The sequence below is a fragment of the Pseudonaja textilis genome, chromosome 1, assembly GCF_049901715.1.
Source record: "Pseudonaja textilis isolate UNSWEBS1 chromosome 1, rPseTex1.2, whole genome shotgun sequence".
NCBI lineage: Eukaryota > Metazoa > Chordata > Lepidosauria > Squamata > Elapidae > Pseudonaja > Pseudonaja textilis.
In genome coordinates, this window is record NC_141990.1 from 209,298,515 (window position 1) to 209,315,312 (window position 16,798).

The window sequence follows — 16,798 nt, forward strand, 5'->3', positions numbered from 1 at the left end:
ATGTTTACATTATTATGTTGTTACATTGTTGTTGTTGTTGCTGCTGCTGCTGTTGTTACTAGTCCATTTCCATTTCATCTATGCAGATATTTTTGAAAAGCTTTGATGAAATGAAAGAGAAGTGCTGTTTTAGATTGTTATATCTTCCTGATTTCTTATACTTCCAACCAATTCTTTTCTTGGGATCAAGATCTATTGTGCCTGCAGATTTTAACTAAGTCTGTAGAACTATAAAGGATTTAGAATCAATTGTAGATATTTTCATAATGAAGTGGTCACAAAATATTTAGGTTTCTGAATTTTACCTCAGAATAGGGCACAGGTGAAACTGGAGATCCTCTCAATTATTTCCAGAATTGCTGAATAGAGGACCTAATAAAGTGACACCAAGCTGAAATCAGAGTAAGTGCAGTAAATTTTAAGAATTCTGCAGAAAACAGAAAAGGAGAGTGTTAAAGCGAAGTTAGCTGTCATACTTAGTATCTTCTCCACCCACCCCCATTTAATAGATAGGGACAACAGAAGCCAAACAAAATCAAACAGCAAAGAGCCAATTAGAGGATAGGATTTTCTTTTAAAGTTTTTTTTTAAGGACAAGCTTGTTTCCATTTTCATTTTTTGGGGTCTCTTGTGGTTTGAGTTTTGTTCTCCAGAGAAAGCAAGACAAATTAATGAATATTTCAGATTTAACAATGACAACCCAAGAGCACACAGCAGATATAAATTAAATGCAGGGGTGGGTTTCTACCAGTTCTGTCCACCTCTGTAGAACCGGTAGCTCTGAAAAGCAGCAGACATGGAACCGCTTTTGTCTGCTGATGTTTTTGACCACCCACCCACCCGGGCTCTTACCTGATCTTTATTTCCTGATTTTTCAACTTCAGCTGCCCAACGAAGCACAGCTGCAGTTAAAAAAAACAAGAAAAGAGGGCTGTTTCGAAGGCTGCTTCTCGGCAGGCAGCCCGCTAATGACGATTAACAGGCGCGCAGCTCACAGCAGGCAGGGAAGCTTGTAAATCCCGAACTGGTAGTTAACCCTGTCGTATCCCACTCCTGATTAAATGTAAACCACTCCAAACTCGATTGCAGGAAGTATGATTTCAGCAACAGAGTGGTCAATGTCTGGAACTCACTACCTGATTCTGTTGTCACCTGCTCAACCCCCCACTCCTTTACCCTCAAACTAACCTCTATTGACCTCATGCCATTCCTAAGATGTCCGTGAGGGGCGTGCATAAGCGCACAATCATGCCTACCATCCATGTCCTATTGTCCCCAATTATTCATTCCTATTTCTTGTATTTAAACTTATGTTTATTCTTGTTTCTGTTATATTGTAAGTTTTTGACAGATAAATAATGATGATGATGATGATGATGATGATAATGATAATAATAATAATAATAATAATAATAATAATAATAATAATAATAATAATAATAGTGAAGCAGCAGATAACAGCAACAGCAAGAAAAATTGAAAGATACGAAGCCAGAGTGATCCAGTACAAACAAAATCAATTGTTCCAATCAGACCAAAGATGGTTCTATCAGAGTCTGAATCAGACGGGGGATACAAAAATTGAAAAACCTGAACAAACGGTAACTACTCAATTTTTGAAAGACCTATGGGAGACTGAGAAATGTTACAACAAAAACGCTGGGTGGATCAGAGACTTTGAGATTAAATTCTCCAAGAACAAAATGGACCAACTGGAAATAACTACTGAAATGATAAGCAACAGGGTGAAAAAAGTCAAGAACTGGACATCGCCTGGCAATGACCAACTGCGTGGCTTTTGGCTCAAATACCTGACCAGCCTGCACGGAAAAATGGCCGAACAATTCAATGAGATGCTGCAGACAGGAAACATCAGTGAATGGTTAACAGCTGGGAAAACTACTTGATACAGAAGGATCCAGCAAAAGGGGCAACACTTGCAAATTACAGGCTAATAATGTGTCTGCTAACCATGTTTAAGCTTCTGACTGGCATCATAGCTGACAGGATCCAGGACCACCTAGAAGCAAATAACATCTTGCCAGTAGAGCAGAAAGGAAACAAACAAGGAAGCAGAGGCACAAAAGATCAGCTCCTAATCGACAAAATGATTTTAGAGAACTGCAAAAGCCAAAAAAACAAATCTTGCATACAACTTGGATTGACTACAAGAAAGCATTTGATTCACTACTGCACAGCTGGATCATCAAGTGCCTGGATGTTATCGGAATATGCAAGTGCATTGGTACTTTCACTGCAAATGTGATGAAGCACTGGAAAACGGAACTGTTTATTGGAAGTGAAAGCTACGGACTGATCAACATCAAAAGAGGGATTTTCCAGGGTGATTCTTTGTCATCTCTGCTGTTCATCATCGCCATGACCCCCCGTCAACAATTTTACAGAAAACTAACCTGGGTTACCAAACTGCTAAAAATTCATAGAAAATCTCTCACCTGCTGTACATGGATGATCTGAAGTTATATGGAAAATCAGAAATTGAAATCCAGTCACTGACCAATACAGTTCAAATTTTCAGCACTGACATCAGCATGGAGTTTGGCCTGGACAAATGTGCCACATTGATATTGAAGACAGGGAAGATCGTAGAAAGTGATGGAATCGAAATGCCCAATGGACAAACCATCAAGTGCCACCAACCCGAAGCCTGCAAATACCTGGGCATACTGCAGCTGGATAATATCAAGCACGGGCAAGTGAAAAATGTGGTCAGCAAAGAATATACACAAAGGGTCAGAAAACTTCTAAAAAGCAAACTGAATGGTGGTAACACCATCAAGGCTATAAATACCTGGGACATACCCATCATCAGATATACTGCTGGGATCATAAACTAGACACAGGCAGAGCTGGACAGCTTGGATAGGAAAACAAGAAAACTGATGACCATACACTATGCACTGCACCCGTGTAGTGACGTTGACAGGCTATATTTGCCCAGAAAAGCAGGCGGCAGAGGACTTTTGCAAGTGAAGCAGGCAGTCGAAGAAGAGAAGCATGCTCTGGCAGATTATGTGAAAGTGTTGAACCAGCTTTGATGGAGGTCAACAATAGGAAGATGCTCAAAGTGCAGCAAACTAAGAATCAATATAGAAAAACAGCGATGCAAACTTGGGCTGATGGCTGGTGTAACAAAGCACTGCATGGACAGTTCCTTAAAAAGATCCAAGGAAAAGTAGAGAAGGAAAAGACCTGGTTATGGCTGACCAATGGAACACTGAAGAAAGAAACAGAAGGCCTGATTCTTGCAGCCCAAGAACAAGCCAACAGAACGAATGTAATCAAAGTCAGAATAGAAAGATCTGCTGATGACCCCAAATTCAGACTCTGTAAAGAAGCAGATGAAACCATTAATCACATACTGAGCTGTTGCAAGACAATAGCTCAGACTGACTACAAACAACATCACACACAGTCGCTCAGATGGTCCACTGGAATTTGTGTCACAACTACCATCTGCCTGTAGCAAAGAACTGGTGGGATCATAAGCCTGAAAAAGTGGTCAAAAATGAGCATGCAGAACTAATGCGGGACGTCCAAATACAGACTGATAAAGTTTTGGAACACAATACCCCAGATATCACAATTGTGGAGAAGAAAAACGTGTGGATCATCGATGTTGCCATACATGGTGACATCAAAATTGATGAGAAACAACTTGAAAAAGTCACCAGATATCAGGACTTAAGAATGCAGAGATTCTGACATAAACCAGTGTAGGTGGTTCCAATGGTAATCGGCACACTGGGTGCTGTGCCTAAAGACCTAGGAAAGCACATAAAAACAATTGGTGCTGACAAGATCACCATTGGTCAGCTTCAGAAGGCCACCTTACTGGGATCTGCTCGCATAATCTGCCGATACATCACGCAGACCTAAACACTTGGGAAGTGTTTGACTAGTGATTTGTGATACAAAAACCAGCATGGTTATCTCATTTGCTGTGTATACTGTCATTATTGTGTATAACAATAATAACAATGATAATGATGATAATAATAATAATAATAATAATAATAATAATAATAATAATAATAATAATAATAACAACAACAACAACAATATAAGTTTTGAAGTAGGATGAGGAGAATTCTCCTCAGAACCTGCAGAGAGCAGAGCCAGATCTAGTGAATTTGGACAAGTTAGGATCCTGAAGCTTAATTGTACTATAAGTTCTACTTTATTTCATGGATTCAAATTCAGGGTCAAGGAAAAGAGAGCTAGATTGGGATAGCAATTAGGATGCTGGAGAACAAAATATCTAACCCTCCCTTCGGCATAAAAGTTAGCTAGGTGACTTTGAGTCAGTCATTCTCAGGTCATTGGGTGATGATGGTTGTCGGGAAAATTGGAGGCAGGAGCATTATGAACACTGTAGCATAAATGTGTGGCACCACTCTAATAATAAACATATTTGTAAAAAGCACTCTGGGGTGCATGTAAGTCAAAGATCTGGAAGCTGCGGGAGTGGCTGATCGTTGAGTTGAAAGCGACTGTGATCAACTTCTTCAGATCACAGTTCTTTAATCCTTTTCCATTTCCTTCTTCTTGTCAATTTTCTTCTAGGTCTCTAACCTCACTTTATATGATAAACATTTAGAATTCTCAATGAACCAGTGACATTTCTTTTGCAAAAGGGATATAGCCTTCAGCACACGCCTCACTGTTAGGTCAAATTACTGAAGGAAGAGGCTTGCCAGTAGTCTCCTCCTTGGTAAATGAGTGGCAGTGAGGATTTCTCTGGAGTACAATTCTTGGTGGCAACAGAGCAAATCAGTTCCTCACCACAGGAAGGTGCAGCAGGACTTCAAAAGGAGATGTTGTAGTACAATTAATGGGGAGCAGCAGAGTACCACAGTCTACCTACAGAGCACCCCATTCCAGGAATTAAAATGGCATGGAACGGTGAAATCCACAGCTTGATGAAAACAGAAGAAACAGCTGGATGAGTAGTTTGTCCCAATATCCACCTGCCATTCTTAGCTCCCAGTGTCTATTTAGCTGTTTCAAGGCAGCCTTGTTTGAAGTGAACTACATCTATTATGTCTCCTGGGATCTGCATCTCCAACACAGACATGATTCTGATAAGGCACAAAGCCAGGGGAATATTGCTGACCTAATTCCGAGATGAAAGGACACCTGAAGACAAAGGAGTCAGTTGTCAGTAAAGACCCAGCATGGAGCTTTTCCCTTGGGACAGCAGTTCCTCTAAATGAGGTAGTTTTATAATGTCATACCTTGTATATCATGGGGGGGTGGGGGAGAACTCCAATGAGGACTACAGAAGACTACTTCAATTTTGGGGAGGTCAAATATAAATATATGTAAAAAGGCATCAAGGACACCCAATGGAGTTGGAGAGATATCCTGTTAATGGGAGTGAAGAGGTTAGCAGTAGCATAACAAATTCATTAGAGAGACATGGAATTCCTTCCTTCCTTCCTTCCTTCCTTCCTCAAAAGCCATGGTGTGCTGTTGTTAAAATGCAGTATTGCAGGCGACTTCTCCTGATCACTGGCTGCCAGCAGTTTGGCAGTTTGGGTCTCACCAGCTCAAGGTTGACTCAGCCTTCTATCCTTCTGAGGTCGGTAAAATGAGGACCCAGATTGTTGGGGACAATAGGCTGACTTTGTAAACCACTTAGAGAGGGTTGTAAAGCACTGTGAAGTGGTATATAAGTCTAAGTGCTATCGCTATTCCTTCCTTCCATCCGTCTCTTTCTCCTTCATCATTATGAGTTAAGCATTCTGCTGTTTTTTGAAGTCCTTAATGAAGCCACTTTATTTGTATTTTCTCTAAAGCTTAAAGATTCATGCAACTAATTTTAGTGTGATCTTGTGGGATTCTAGTGGTTATATGTGTGCCATGGTGTTGCCCACATCTGTTCTATAACTATCCAAAAAAAGAATATAATAACTCTGAAGCACTCCTTAAACAATTTATTATGGTTTGTAATTTTGGTTAAATCAAACAAATTACTTTTAAATCCTATGCTTCTTAATTGCAGGCTGATTTGTGGTTACTGAAACATACTTTTTGCTTGTCATTTTGTCATTCCCAATGGAATAGATAGAGAGAAAATAAGGTAACTAGAATGGAAGGAATAGATCCAGGAATTCATGAGTCTCTAGTTTGAGACTCAACATTTCAATTATTTGAAATGTTGGCCAGGAACCACAAGGAGACAGAAAGGCTTTGAATTAAAGACACTCAGATACCTCTAATTTTGTCAGCTTTCTTCTTAGAAATAAATTTTTGATGAAAAAAAAACCATAAGAGAGTTATGAGTCTGTATGTGTCTCCATAAATATTACTGGACAGTGACACAGTTTAACCTCTATAGCTTGCAATACTCTCAAAGTCCTACCTTCTGAAAGAACAGCTTGAAAAACTGTGTAGCACAAGAAAATTAAATTTGAAATGATGCTTCCCCAGGTAGCTATTCTACTTTGTTTTGTGAGGTGTTTATAGCAATTTGTTCCCATCTCTCTTGATTGCTACCTGCAGCTAGCTGATGACTGTGTGGTCATACCAATGAGGTCCATTCCCTCTTGTTCTTTTCATTAAAGCTTTCTAGGCTTTACCTCCAGGAGTGTTTCCAAGTGCTGCTGCTGTGAGTTATAAGAAGGAACACAATATGTTACTCTTCTTAAAGAACTTCTCTTTATAAGCTCATGATTAACCTTTATAGACACTTGAACAAACACCTCTTATCATGCAGCAAGATAAAGCTGGCTGGTTCAGGAGACAGAAATGGTGTGAATCTATAGTTTAAAGAAAGGCAAGGATTTCAGTATGCTTGTGTGGCAAGATTTTTAAAAATGCTGGCATTAAATATGGGGAAGCATGGTAGCATCATTTCGGGTATATTTCCAACAGCAGTTGCCTAATGACTAAAATGCACCCTGCTCTTCTAACCACAGGAAAAGCAGCACAATTTTGTTTGGCTGCTAGATAACTGGCTTGGATGTATATAATGTAACGATTTTCAGTTTTGTATAGTGATTAAGATGCTGGCCTTAGAAACCAGGAGATGGTGAGTTCTAGTCCCACCCTAGGCATGAAAACTGGCTGGGTGATTTTGGGTGAGTCACTCTCTTTCAATCCATTCCTCCTCACAGGGTTGCTATTGTGGGGAAAATATGAGGGAGGTGTGTTGGATAGGAGGATAAGGAGGTATTAGGTATATTCGCTGCTTTGAGTTACTTAATAAGTAATAAAAATGAAAACCTATTAAATAAATAAATAATCAACATCTACTCGATAACTGAAGTTTAAGAGCTAAATTGTGAAAAGACTTAAGAGAGAACTGATTTAAAGGAAATTTCAGCCTGTGTGGTTAGGGTGTTCAGAGAAATTAAAGATGAAATATATACTGTGATTTTGGGCCAGTCACTCTCTTTTAGCCCAACCTCACAGGATCATTGTGGGAAAAATAGGAGGAGGAAGGTATGTTGGATATATTCACCACTGAGTTTTTTATAAAAATAATAAAGGTGAGATACAAATAAATACACTCATACATACTAATTTCAGCCTTAAACCTTTTCTCAAATGCTATGATTTCAGTCCAATTACTCTAAGAATGGCTTCATGAATGCTATGGGGTGTTGATTATCCATTTGTCTTCAATTACTGAAGTTATTATAATTAATTTTCATTGATTTATCTTCCCCAAATAAAAGATGGATTATAAGGTGAGTGAGTAAATACACAGAATTCTCCATTCTCATTTCTTATGAAGCAAACACTACATTCTCACCCCTTGTTTTTTAACTGAAGAAGACAAAGTTCTTATCTGCTTCCTTCACTCCTTTATTGCTAACTCTTTGGGTCCCTGGTTGAACATTCCTAGCAATATAAAAAGGGATAGATTTAAATAGGTATTTTTAATAGGGTCTACTTGAAGTTTTGCTCAAAACCTATCAGGTGCTGAATTAAATCTGCCTATTATTCACAGGAAGTTTGCTAATCTTATCTTTTTCTACCAGAAAAATAACAGCCAATTACATTGAATAGTAAATAGTATTTTGTCCAGTTGTTCTAGTTAGGAAAAAAAAAATAGTTGTGCTATATGTAGGGGGTGAATGACAATGTATTCCCGTAATAGGGATGTGCCCCCAACCCATTGTTGTAAAAATGCAATTTAAAGTTGCTTCTTCCCCTGAAATCTCTAAGCCTACATGTCTATGGATTGAATTGAAATTTGTGTTTCTGAAAACACTTAAAAACACTACAGGTAGTCCTTGATGTACGACCACAATTGACTCCAAATTTTATGTTGCTAAGTGAAACATTTGCTAAGTGAGTTTTGCCCCATATTACAACTTTTCCTTCCCACTGTTGTTAAGTGAATCATTGCAATTGTTAAGTTAGTAACACAGTTGTTATGTGAATCTGGCTTCCTCATTGACTTTGCTTGTTGTAAAAGGGGATCGCGTGACCCCAAGACGCTGCAATAGTCATAAATATGAACCAGTTGTCAAGCATCTGAATTTTGATCATGTGATCATGGGGATGCTGCAATGGTCATAAGTGTGAAAAATGGTCATAAGTCACTTTTTTTCAATAACTTTGAACGGTCCCTAAATGAACTGTTGTGAGTCGAGGACTACCTGTATTTAAATTTCTGCAGAACACATTAAACACAAATGGCACATTGACATTTTTTTGACTTTTATTTCTTCTGTTCCTTTCTTTTAATGTTTCCTCCCTTGCTTTAAAACATAATCCAGAGAAAAATGGGCATATGTGACAACACATCACTGGGGATATAGCTCAGACTCTAGATCAGTATGCTAGCTATATTTCTAGAAACCTAATTCACTGCACAATAGATTGAAGATTATTTAAATCTTCCAATGATTATTTTAATCATCCCAAGTACTGTTTGCCAGACAATGTAGTCTAGAAGGAGGGATGGGGAGAGAGGGAAGGAGGGAGGAAGATTATCATCTCATTAACAAATTTGGCAGCATTATACTGAAAGTAATCACATTTTGAATCCTTCTTTGGAAGTCTGCATTTCCAAGCAGCACAAGGACTAATTGTATCGGTTGTAGGAATGCATGTGAATAGCTTGATCAGACACAACCTATAATTTCATTAACATTGTCCTAGACGATGTACCAGACTAAAGGGTTTTTTTTTAGTATTTGCTATATATAGCAAGAATGAAACACCAGAGAAGATAAATGTACATATTCCTTTAAAAAGAGAGAGAGAGAGAGCTATTGGAACAAAGAAGAGTAGAATAACTTACAGAACCTCATAATAAAGCAATACATTCTATAGTTTTTGTTGGTATTTGTGTCTAAGCAAGCAAAAAAACAAAGTTAGTTTTCTTTTGGTACTGTGTAGATCACTAGAGAGGTTAGTAAGGTTAGATACTGTGTAGATCACTAGAAAGGTTAGAAATGTGTAATGCAGCTTTCTTTGTCCTGTTGCTTTCTGGATGCATTAAACTACAATTCCTATGTTTTATAATAATACATGTGGATCTTAGTATTGTGGCCCATCACTTCTCTAGTTGGCAAAGGCTGAAGGTATGCTTGTTGGCATGTTAATATGTACTGTGTTGTATAGAAGCATTATGAGTTCTATGGGGCCTCCCATGAGCTTCTTATCTCCCACAGTTTTCTACCCGTGAGGTTGATAATTCCTTGCAAGTTGCTGTTTAGGAAAAATAAGAATGCTAGAGTTTAATAAAATTATGCATGAAGTGAAGGAAGATTTTTTTCCTCATAGTGCTGGGACACTTAGTCAATTGGTAAAACTGAACATTTCTTCCGGTAAGCTATGCCAGGAGTAGACCACACATCTTAAAGCTGTTGAGATTGAGAAACACTGCTCTAAGCCAGGGTGTCTAACTCAAGGCCAATGGGGTGCTTAGATCTGGCCCATGGGGCCACCCTGGAAACAGTGAAGGGCTGCACGAGGCCATCACAGCCACTCTCTCTGGTCTCACCTTCCTCCGCTGGAGACAATGGATCCACCCAGACCAACACAGATGCCCCTGATGTGAGTTGGTCATGGCCACCTTGGGCATGCCCACCCACCTCACAAGGTCCAACACAACCCTGATGCGGCCCTCAATTAAATTGACTTTGTCACCCCTGTTCTAAGCAGTGAAGTGCACCTTTTGTTCCAGATATTGTGGCTGCTCTATCATTGGAGGTTTTAAGAAGAGATTGGGCAGCCATTTGTTTGAAATGGTAGAGGGTCTCCTACTTGGGCAGGGAGTTTGGATTAGAAGACCTTCAAGGTCCCTTCCAACTCTGTTATGTACTGTCAACCAGGTTGGTCAGGAGATGGGGATTGGCACGAAGTCATTTTCTATAACTCAGGCAGGTATTGTATATGAGTCTCCCTAATTGTAACAAGACAGTTTTAGCACTATATCACACTAATTCATTAACAGTTGAAGAGCCAGTTGCTTTCATTTTGGTCAGAGGCAGTTACCCTGTTGACTTTCCATGGCATAAGATATCAGCCACTTCTGAAGTGATTAGATTTATTAAAGGAACATTGGTTAATTGCATTGTCTCTGTTTAGAAATAAAATGTCCAGTGATATAAAATCATTCTTTAAAAGACAATGAACTTCTTTGTACCTTTTGATGAGAACTGTGTTATCATACTCATCTCATTCTTCAAGGCTTCTCATTGAAATCTGATTGGGCATTGTAGGAAAATCAAAATGCAGCAACAATGCATCCCAGGTGGTATCAACAATGTTTTGTAATACATGCAAGGAGGAAATGTTGAGAAAGAAGGAGAAGGAAAACTGCTTCTGTAAGATTTGTCTAGAATAACCCTGAAGACTGAAAGCTTTTCCAATTCAAAAACTCATGAATAATGATAATTCTAAACCAGTCTTTAGAAACCATTTTTCCACCATTTCCTAAAGGCAAAAGAGAGATAAAATAGGGAACCAGCTTTACCAGCCAAAAGGCATCAGAAATCCAGGTCTCTGGAAACTTGTTTTAAAATATTAGCCAATTTTTTTTTTGAATCTTTTAGACTTCTGTTTCTAAATGGAAATTAGTATTCCTTTGGATTTCAACTGTTCCTGCAGAGAAAGTCAAGTGAATAGGCTGTGGTAGCTACCATCCTTCTATTTATTCTAACTCGGAGGTCTCCAAACTTGGCAACTTTAAGACTTGTGGACTTCAACTCCCAGAATTCCTCAGCCAGCATAGCATACCCATGTTCTAACTGCATGGTGGGCCCTCTCGTTTGGGGACCTACTGTACAAAATAAAAGCAGCTGAGAATTATCTGGAACAGTAGCATAAGAATCGACGGTCTTTTGGGTAATTTTGCCTTGTGATACAACTACTACTGCTATATAAAAACCATATTGTAACCTCTTAGAAATCATGGTCTGCATCTTAGAATTCCTGTCCCTAATATAATAGCCCCTAGGTGATCTGAGATTCTTTGTTGTCACTCCATTTGTTGTCTTTGATTCTTGACCAAATGGATCTTTATGAAAATCCATTTTCTGACATTGCAGCTGTCAACAAATAAAATGTTTTCTCAAGGCATCATTTTCCAAACATTATTCCTTGCTATGTTTGTGCAGCCATTTTAATCAGCCTCTATAATACAAAGAGAACGGTCAAATGTAAACAACAAAAGTGTTACTGTTTTTGCTCCTATCAAAAACTATTCATATTGATGTACTGATGACGGAATGGCAGCTAAGCATGATGAACCTTTAAAGGAGTAAAAGTGAATGACTTTATGTAAATCTCAAGTCACTTTTCAAATCTACTTTTTAAGATGCAAGTTTGTGCTACAAACTCTTAATCCTCAGTTGCAAGGGGAGGTGGAAAATACAAGTTTCATAGTGTTATGTGTTATTATTGTCAGCACAATCATGTAATATTATGACAATTCAACTCACTTTCTGAACTAATCTAGTTGTTCTCAAATTCAGTTAGAAAGTTGCTACTTCTTTGAAATTCCCACCTTGCATGGTATGGTGGCTTTTTTTTTTGCATACACAGTTCTGTTAAGATTTCCCTATACTTGGTCAGTGCTGCTGTTTTTCTTTCTTTCCCTCAGCCTTTTGTAGAAACTCTTAAGAGGTGATCTTGTGAATAAGGCTCATTATCAGTTTAGCAAGCTTGATATCTATCGGCTGATTAGGCCTACTCTTCAGTTCACAGTAAAAGATAAAAGCTAAATTAAATATGGGGCATAAAGAACAATTTTAACAGTTGCTTAAACAATTAAGATCAGCAATTGAGATGATTTCAATGAATAAATCATATAGAAAGACTTATAACTTGGATTTAATGTGGCTCTTTGAATTATTTCAATGTCCACTGATTGTTGAAGTCTTTACTAATTGAATTATCAGATCTGATTCAAAAGCAGCCAGCGTATAGCAGGTTTGAGGAATCAGATATGAAGTTTACTAACATATGCAGTACTGTTTTAAAGTCAACTTTTAAAGAAAAGGTTGTTATTAAAAAAGTGTCTTGGACTAGAAATATATATGAATATTTAATCTAGATTAGTGTTTGTTATTAGTTGCGAAGTCATGACTAACCCATCACAACCCCATGGACAATGTTCCTCCAGGCTTTTCTATCATCTACCATCCCCCAGAGTCTATTTAAGCTCACGCTGAGTGCTTCAGTGACTATCCAGCCACCTCATTCTCTGTCATCCCCGTTTTCTTTTGCCCTCAATCCTTCCCAGCATTAGGTTCTTCTCCAGTGAGTTCTTCTTTCTCATTAGGTGGCCAAAGTATTTGAGTTTCATCTTCAGGATCTGGCCTTCTAAAAAGCAGTCAAGGTTGATCTCTAGGACTGATCAGTTTGATCGCCTTACAATCTGAGGGACTCAAATATGTGGAGATAATGGAGATATTTTGGGATATCTCCATTCAAAACAAGGAGCTGTAGTATTGGTTTGGGGCCATGATGTTCACATTGAATTCATTCATCTTTTCAGAATCTTTTTTTTTTCAACTCATCATTTTTCATCCAATCCAATTGCTACCAATGGCCAGCTATTCAAGATGTTTCAGAAATGGCAATGTTATCAGCAAGCTGATAGCAGCTGCATTCAACTTTCCTGATGATCTTTCCCATTTTATGTGCATGTTGAAAAATGCTAGAAAGAGAATTGAGCCTGGGATAATTTTGGACAGCAACACACAAAGCTGATAGCTATGGCTGATGACAACTGAATATCAAAATATTTGAAAGCTAACAGGTTGTAGTAGGAGATTCTTACCTTGATCAATGAGTTGAGCTAGATGTTTTCCTAAGTTCCTTTTTCAATCATACTAATATTAAAATCAAACAAACAAAGCAAACTACGGGGAATGGAATTTATGTAAGAATTCTGGGGAAGAGGTCCCCCCCACACCCATGGGTACAACTGCTATGGATGCCTTCTCTAAAGATGTGACTAGGATTCCATTTCATTCTCCTCCATGTTGCATCGAGAGCCCAGGATGGGTTGACTCCTTCCTATGATGTCATTTAGCTGAGTCTATACTCAGCTATATTTTGTAAGCCCAGCCCCCAGGAGAGACCCCAGCTTTTGACTCAGCTCCTTTCAGTCAGTAGCTGTGTCTCTGAAAGCGTTCTGTTAGATAGTAATCACCAGAGATCTTCAGCACCTTTTTTCCTCGTTTCAAGCAGCTCCCGGCGATCAGGACAACTGCACTTCCAGGAGAGCAGGTCTCTCTCTCCTGCAACATTGGGAGCAGCATTGCCAGAGCGCTGTTCAGGCAAGTTGGGCAGCATCTGTAGACCTCCCCCACGCCTGCAGTTTGAGCAGTCGTAAAAAGCGATCGGCAAACTGATAACAGCGTCAGCCAGCTGATCATGCGGTTGGAGGCTGCCCTTTCCTTTGCTGACTTCGCTCGGGGCTCTTTGTAGCCTAAGGAGCGATTCTTCTATCTTGGAGCCTGTTTCCCCTAGTCAGCGGCCATCTTGGATTGAAGCCTTCCACCATGAGGTGAGTGGCCATTTTGTAAGCCCGGGGGCCAATTTATACCTAAGGGGCTTAATACAAAAAATTTCCAAACAGTTTCTTTCCATTGCAAGAGCCTTTATTCTACAAATGGAGCAAGATAAGGCTCAGGCAGAGCTTTCCCCCCCAGCCTCTTAAGCCCAATAAGAGAAAAAGATGTAGTCAATGCACCCAAGCGGGTTGGAAACAGCATAGATAGAAAGGTGTTCAGGATAACTTCTACTAATGCCCATTCTGATTCCTTGTTAAAACCTGTTTATTTATATAAGTGATGTACCAAGCAACTTTGTCCTGCTTAATTTGCTGTAAGAGATGAGCAGGCTGAGCCCGAGGATGGGGTCAAATGTGTCATCAGTTTGGAGTTGCTATGCTTTCACAAGAGACCTAAGTCCAGCCCCTCTTGAAATCCATTGACTCTTATCTGGCCCAGTTTGCCTTGTTCACTAGTAACTCTGATTCTTGTGAAAAGGTAGCATGAAATAAACTTATAGTACTTTTGAACTCTGTCCTGGCTCCTGGTTTCTTGTGTCTGACACTTGCTCATTGATGCCAGCATAGGATTATCTAATTGGTTTTCTCTTTATTTTTGACCGCTACAACTTCTGTTTTTGTTTTTAATAGTATTCCACACAAAACGTATAACAGAGAAATTAATAGATAAAAATCAATAACTCATGAAAACCAGAAAGTGGGACAACGGCAGGAAATAAATATCAAAAGCCCTTGTTGGGTACTTCACTAACCTGTGAAATAATAGGTCTGTAATATTATTCTACACACCCAAAAGTTTTGTCATACTTGGGGGGATATTGCAATGCTAAAATCCAGTTTTCACCCTTCCCCAAATAATTTGCAGATCCTCCAAGTATTTAAAGATGCTAGAACCAATTTTTACATTAGATATTTTATAGTTTCCTGGACTACCGTACCAGGTTTCTATGATTTTCTTTGCTCAAATTTCACACATGATACTTAGGCTGGAGAGCTCTTCAGAATATGTCTCATTGTTCTTCAGTTCTTTGGGGCTAGACTCCAAACAGTACATATTTTCTCTGCATTTGAAGGTCATATATACAGGCAGTTTTTGACTTACAATGGCACTGAAAAAAATGACTTATGACTGTTCTTCATGCTTAAAACCATTGCAGCATCCCCATGGACATGTGATCAAAATTCAGACCCTTGAAAACTGGCATGTATTTAGGATGTTCCAGGTCATGCGATCTGTTAAGGTATTGAGATTTAATAGCCGGCCAGCTGCTGCAAGGCTGATGCAATGAGGATGAATCAGCATGGTTATTGATGCTTTAAGACTGAGGATGAGTCCCACAGGGTTTTACCATTTTAGGAAGCTGTATATATAAATGGGGCCATGAGAGGGCGTATCTCTCTCTCCTCATGTTGTATCTCCATTGTAGTACTCAGTGCAGAGTAATGAAGACTGATTTCTTGCCAGGTATTTGCCTACCATGTATATGTATGTATATAGCTGTCTTGTATATAAACCACTGTTAAAAGGAAAAGCCTCTGTGTGCTGTGTTTTACTGCTGGGTTGTCTCACAATAGTAGTCACACTGCAAACACTGACATGATCACTTTTGTGACCTTCTGACATGCAAAGTCAGTGAGGTAGCCATTCACTTAACAATTGTGCTACTGACTTAACAGTTGTAATGATTCACCTAACTATAGCAAGAAAGGATATAGTAATAAAATGCAGCAAAATTCACTTAATAACTGTCTTGCTTAGCTACAGAATTTTGGGCTCAGTTGTGGTTGTAAGCCAAGGATTGCCTGTACTCAGTTGTATTTTTCACCTTGAATTCAATTGTGCTTGTCCAATTTCCCAAATATTTTCTCCTTCCAGGTGAAGTGGGTTTTAGTTCCTATTTCACACCTCAACCTTCCTTTTTTTTTTTTTACACTTTTTGAGTCTGTTTATCCTTGTGTGATGGCAGATAGTTCCAATGAGTTTTGGTTTGATTATTTTTTGTTTTCTTCTTGCAATCATCTCAGTGATCTGCAACCTCATGAGCCATCCCACAAAACAGGAAGAGGGATGGATTTTTTTCATGAAGTGTTGCCTTGGATTTTAAATGAAATATGGGAAAGGAAAGAAGGTAAAGGCTGCTGGAAGATGATAACATTATGCAATTCACCTCTCTGCTACATGTAATAACCCAATAAATGCAAGACTCCTATATCCCTATATCGTGGAAAAAATCAGTAGAAATTTCTCCAGTGTTGAAAAATAAAATAAAAGCAGAAACAATTTACTTTTAATAAAAGAAATTAAAGCAGCATGCATATAAGTGTGGCATATCCGTGCCTCTACTTAGACGCATGCATATAAGTGTGGCATATCCGTGCCTCTACTTAGACTTAGGTAGATATAAATAAAAATTCAAATTAGACCTAATTAAAATCTCTACAAGAAACTCAAGAAAAACCTTCCCACTTTCCTTGTCTGTACATGAATCATTCCAGACAGAGGGCAGAAGGGCAGTGGTGGTATTCAATTTATTTTACTACCGGTTCTGTGGGCTGGCTTGGTGTGGCTTGGTGGGCATGGCACGGCTTGATGGATATGTCTTGGTGGGTGTGGCAGAAGGAAACTGTAAAATCCCCATTCCTGGGGGAAGGTTACTGTAGAATCCCATTCCCTCCCCACCCCTCTAACCAGTTCTGTTTTTCTGTGCAGGGAAACAAAAGAAGACCCAGCTGATCAGCTGGGACTTCAAAGGCAGAGAGTAGATGGTGGTGGGGCCAGTCAGAGGT

At 39.0% G+C, this 16,798-nt stretch overlaps 1 pseudogene; it reads left to right on the plus strand.

The window, feature by feature from the left end:
* Positions 1-1,972: 1,972 nt before the first annotated feature.
* On the plus strand, positions 1,973-3,900 carry LOC148128005 (uncharacterized; annotated as a pseudogene).
* The last annotated feature ends 12,898 nt before the right edge of the window (positions 3,901-16,798 follow it).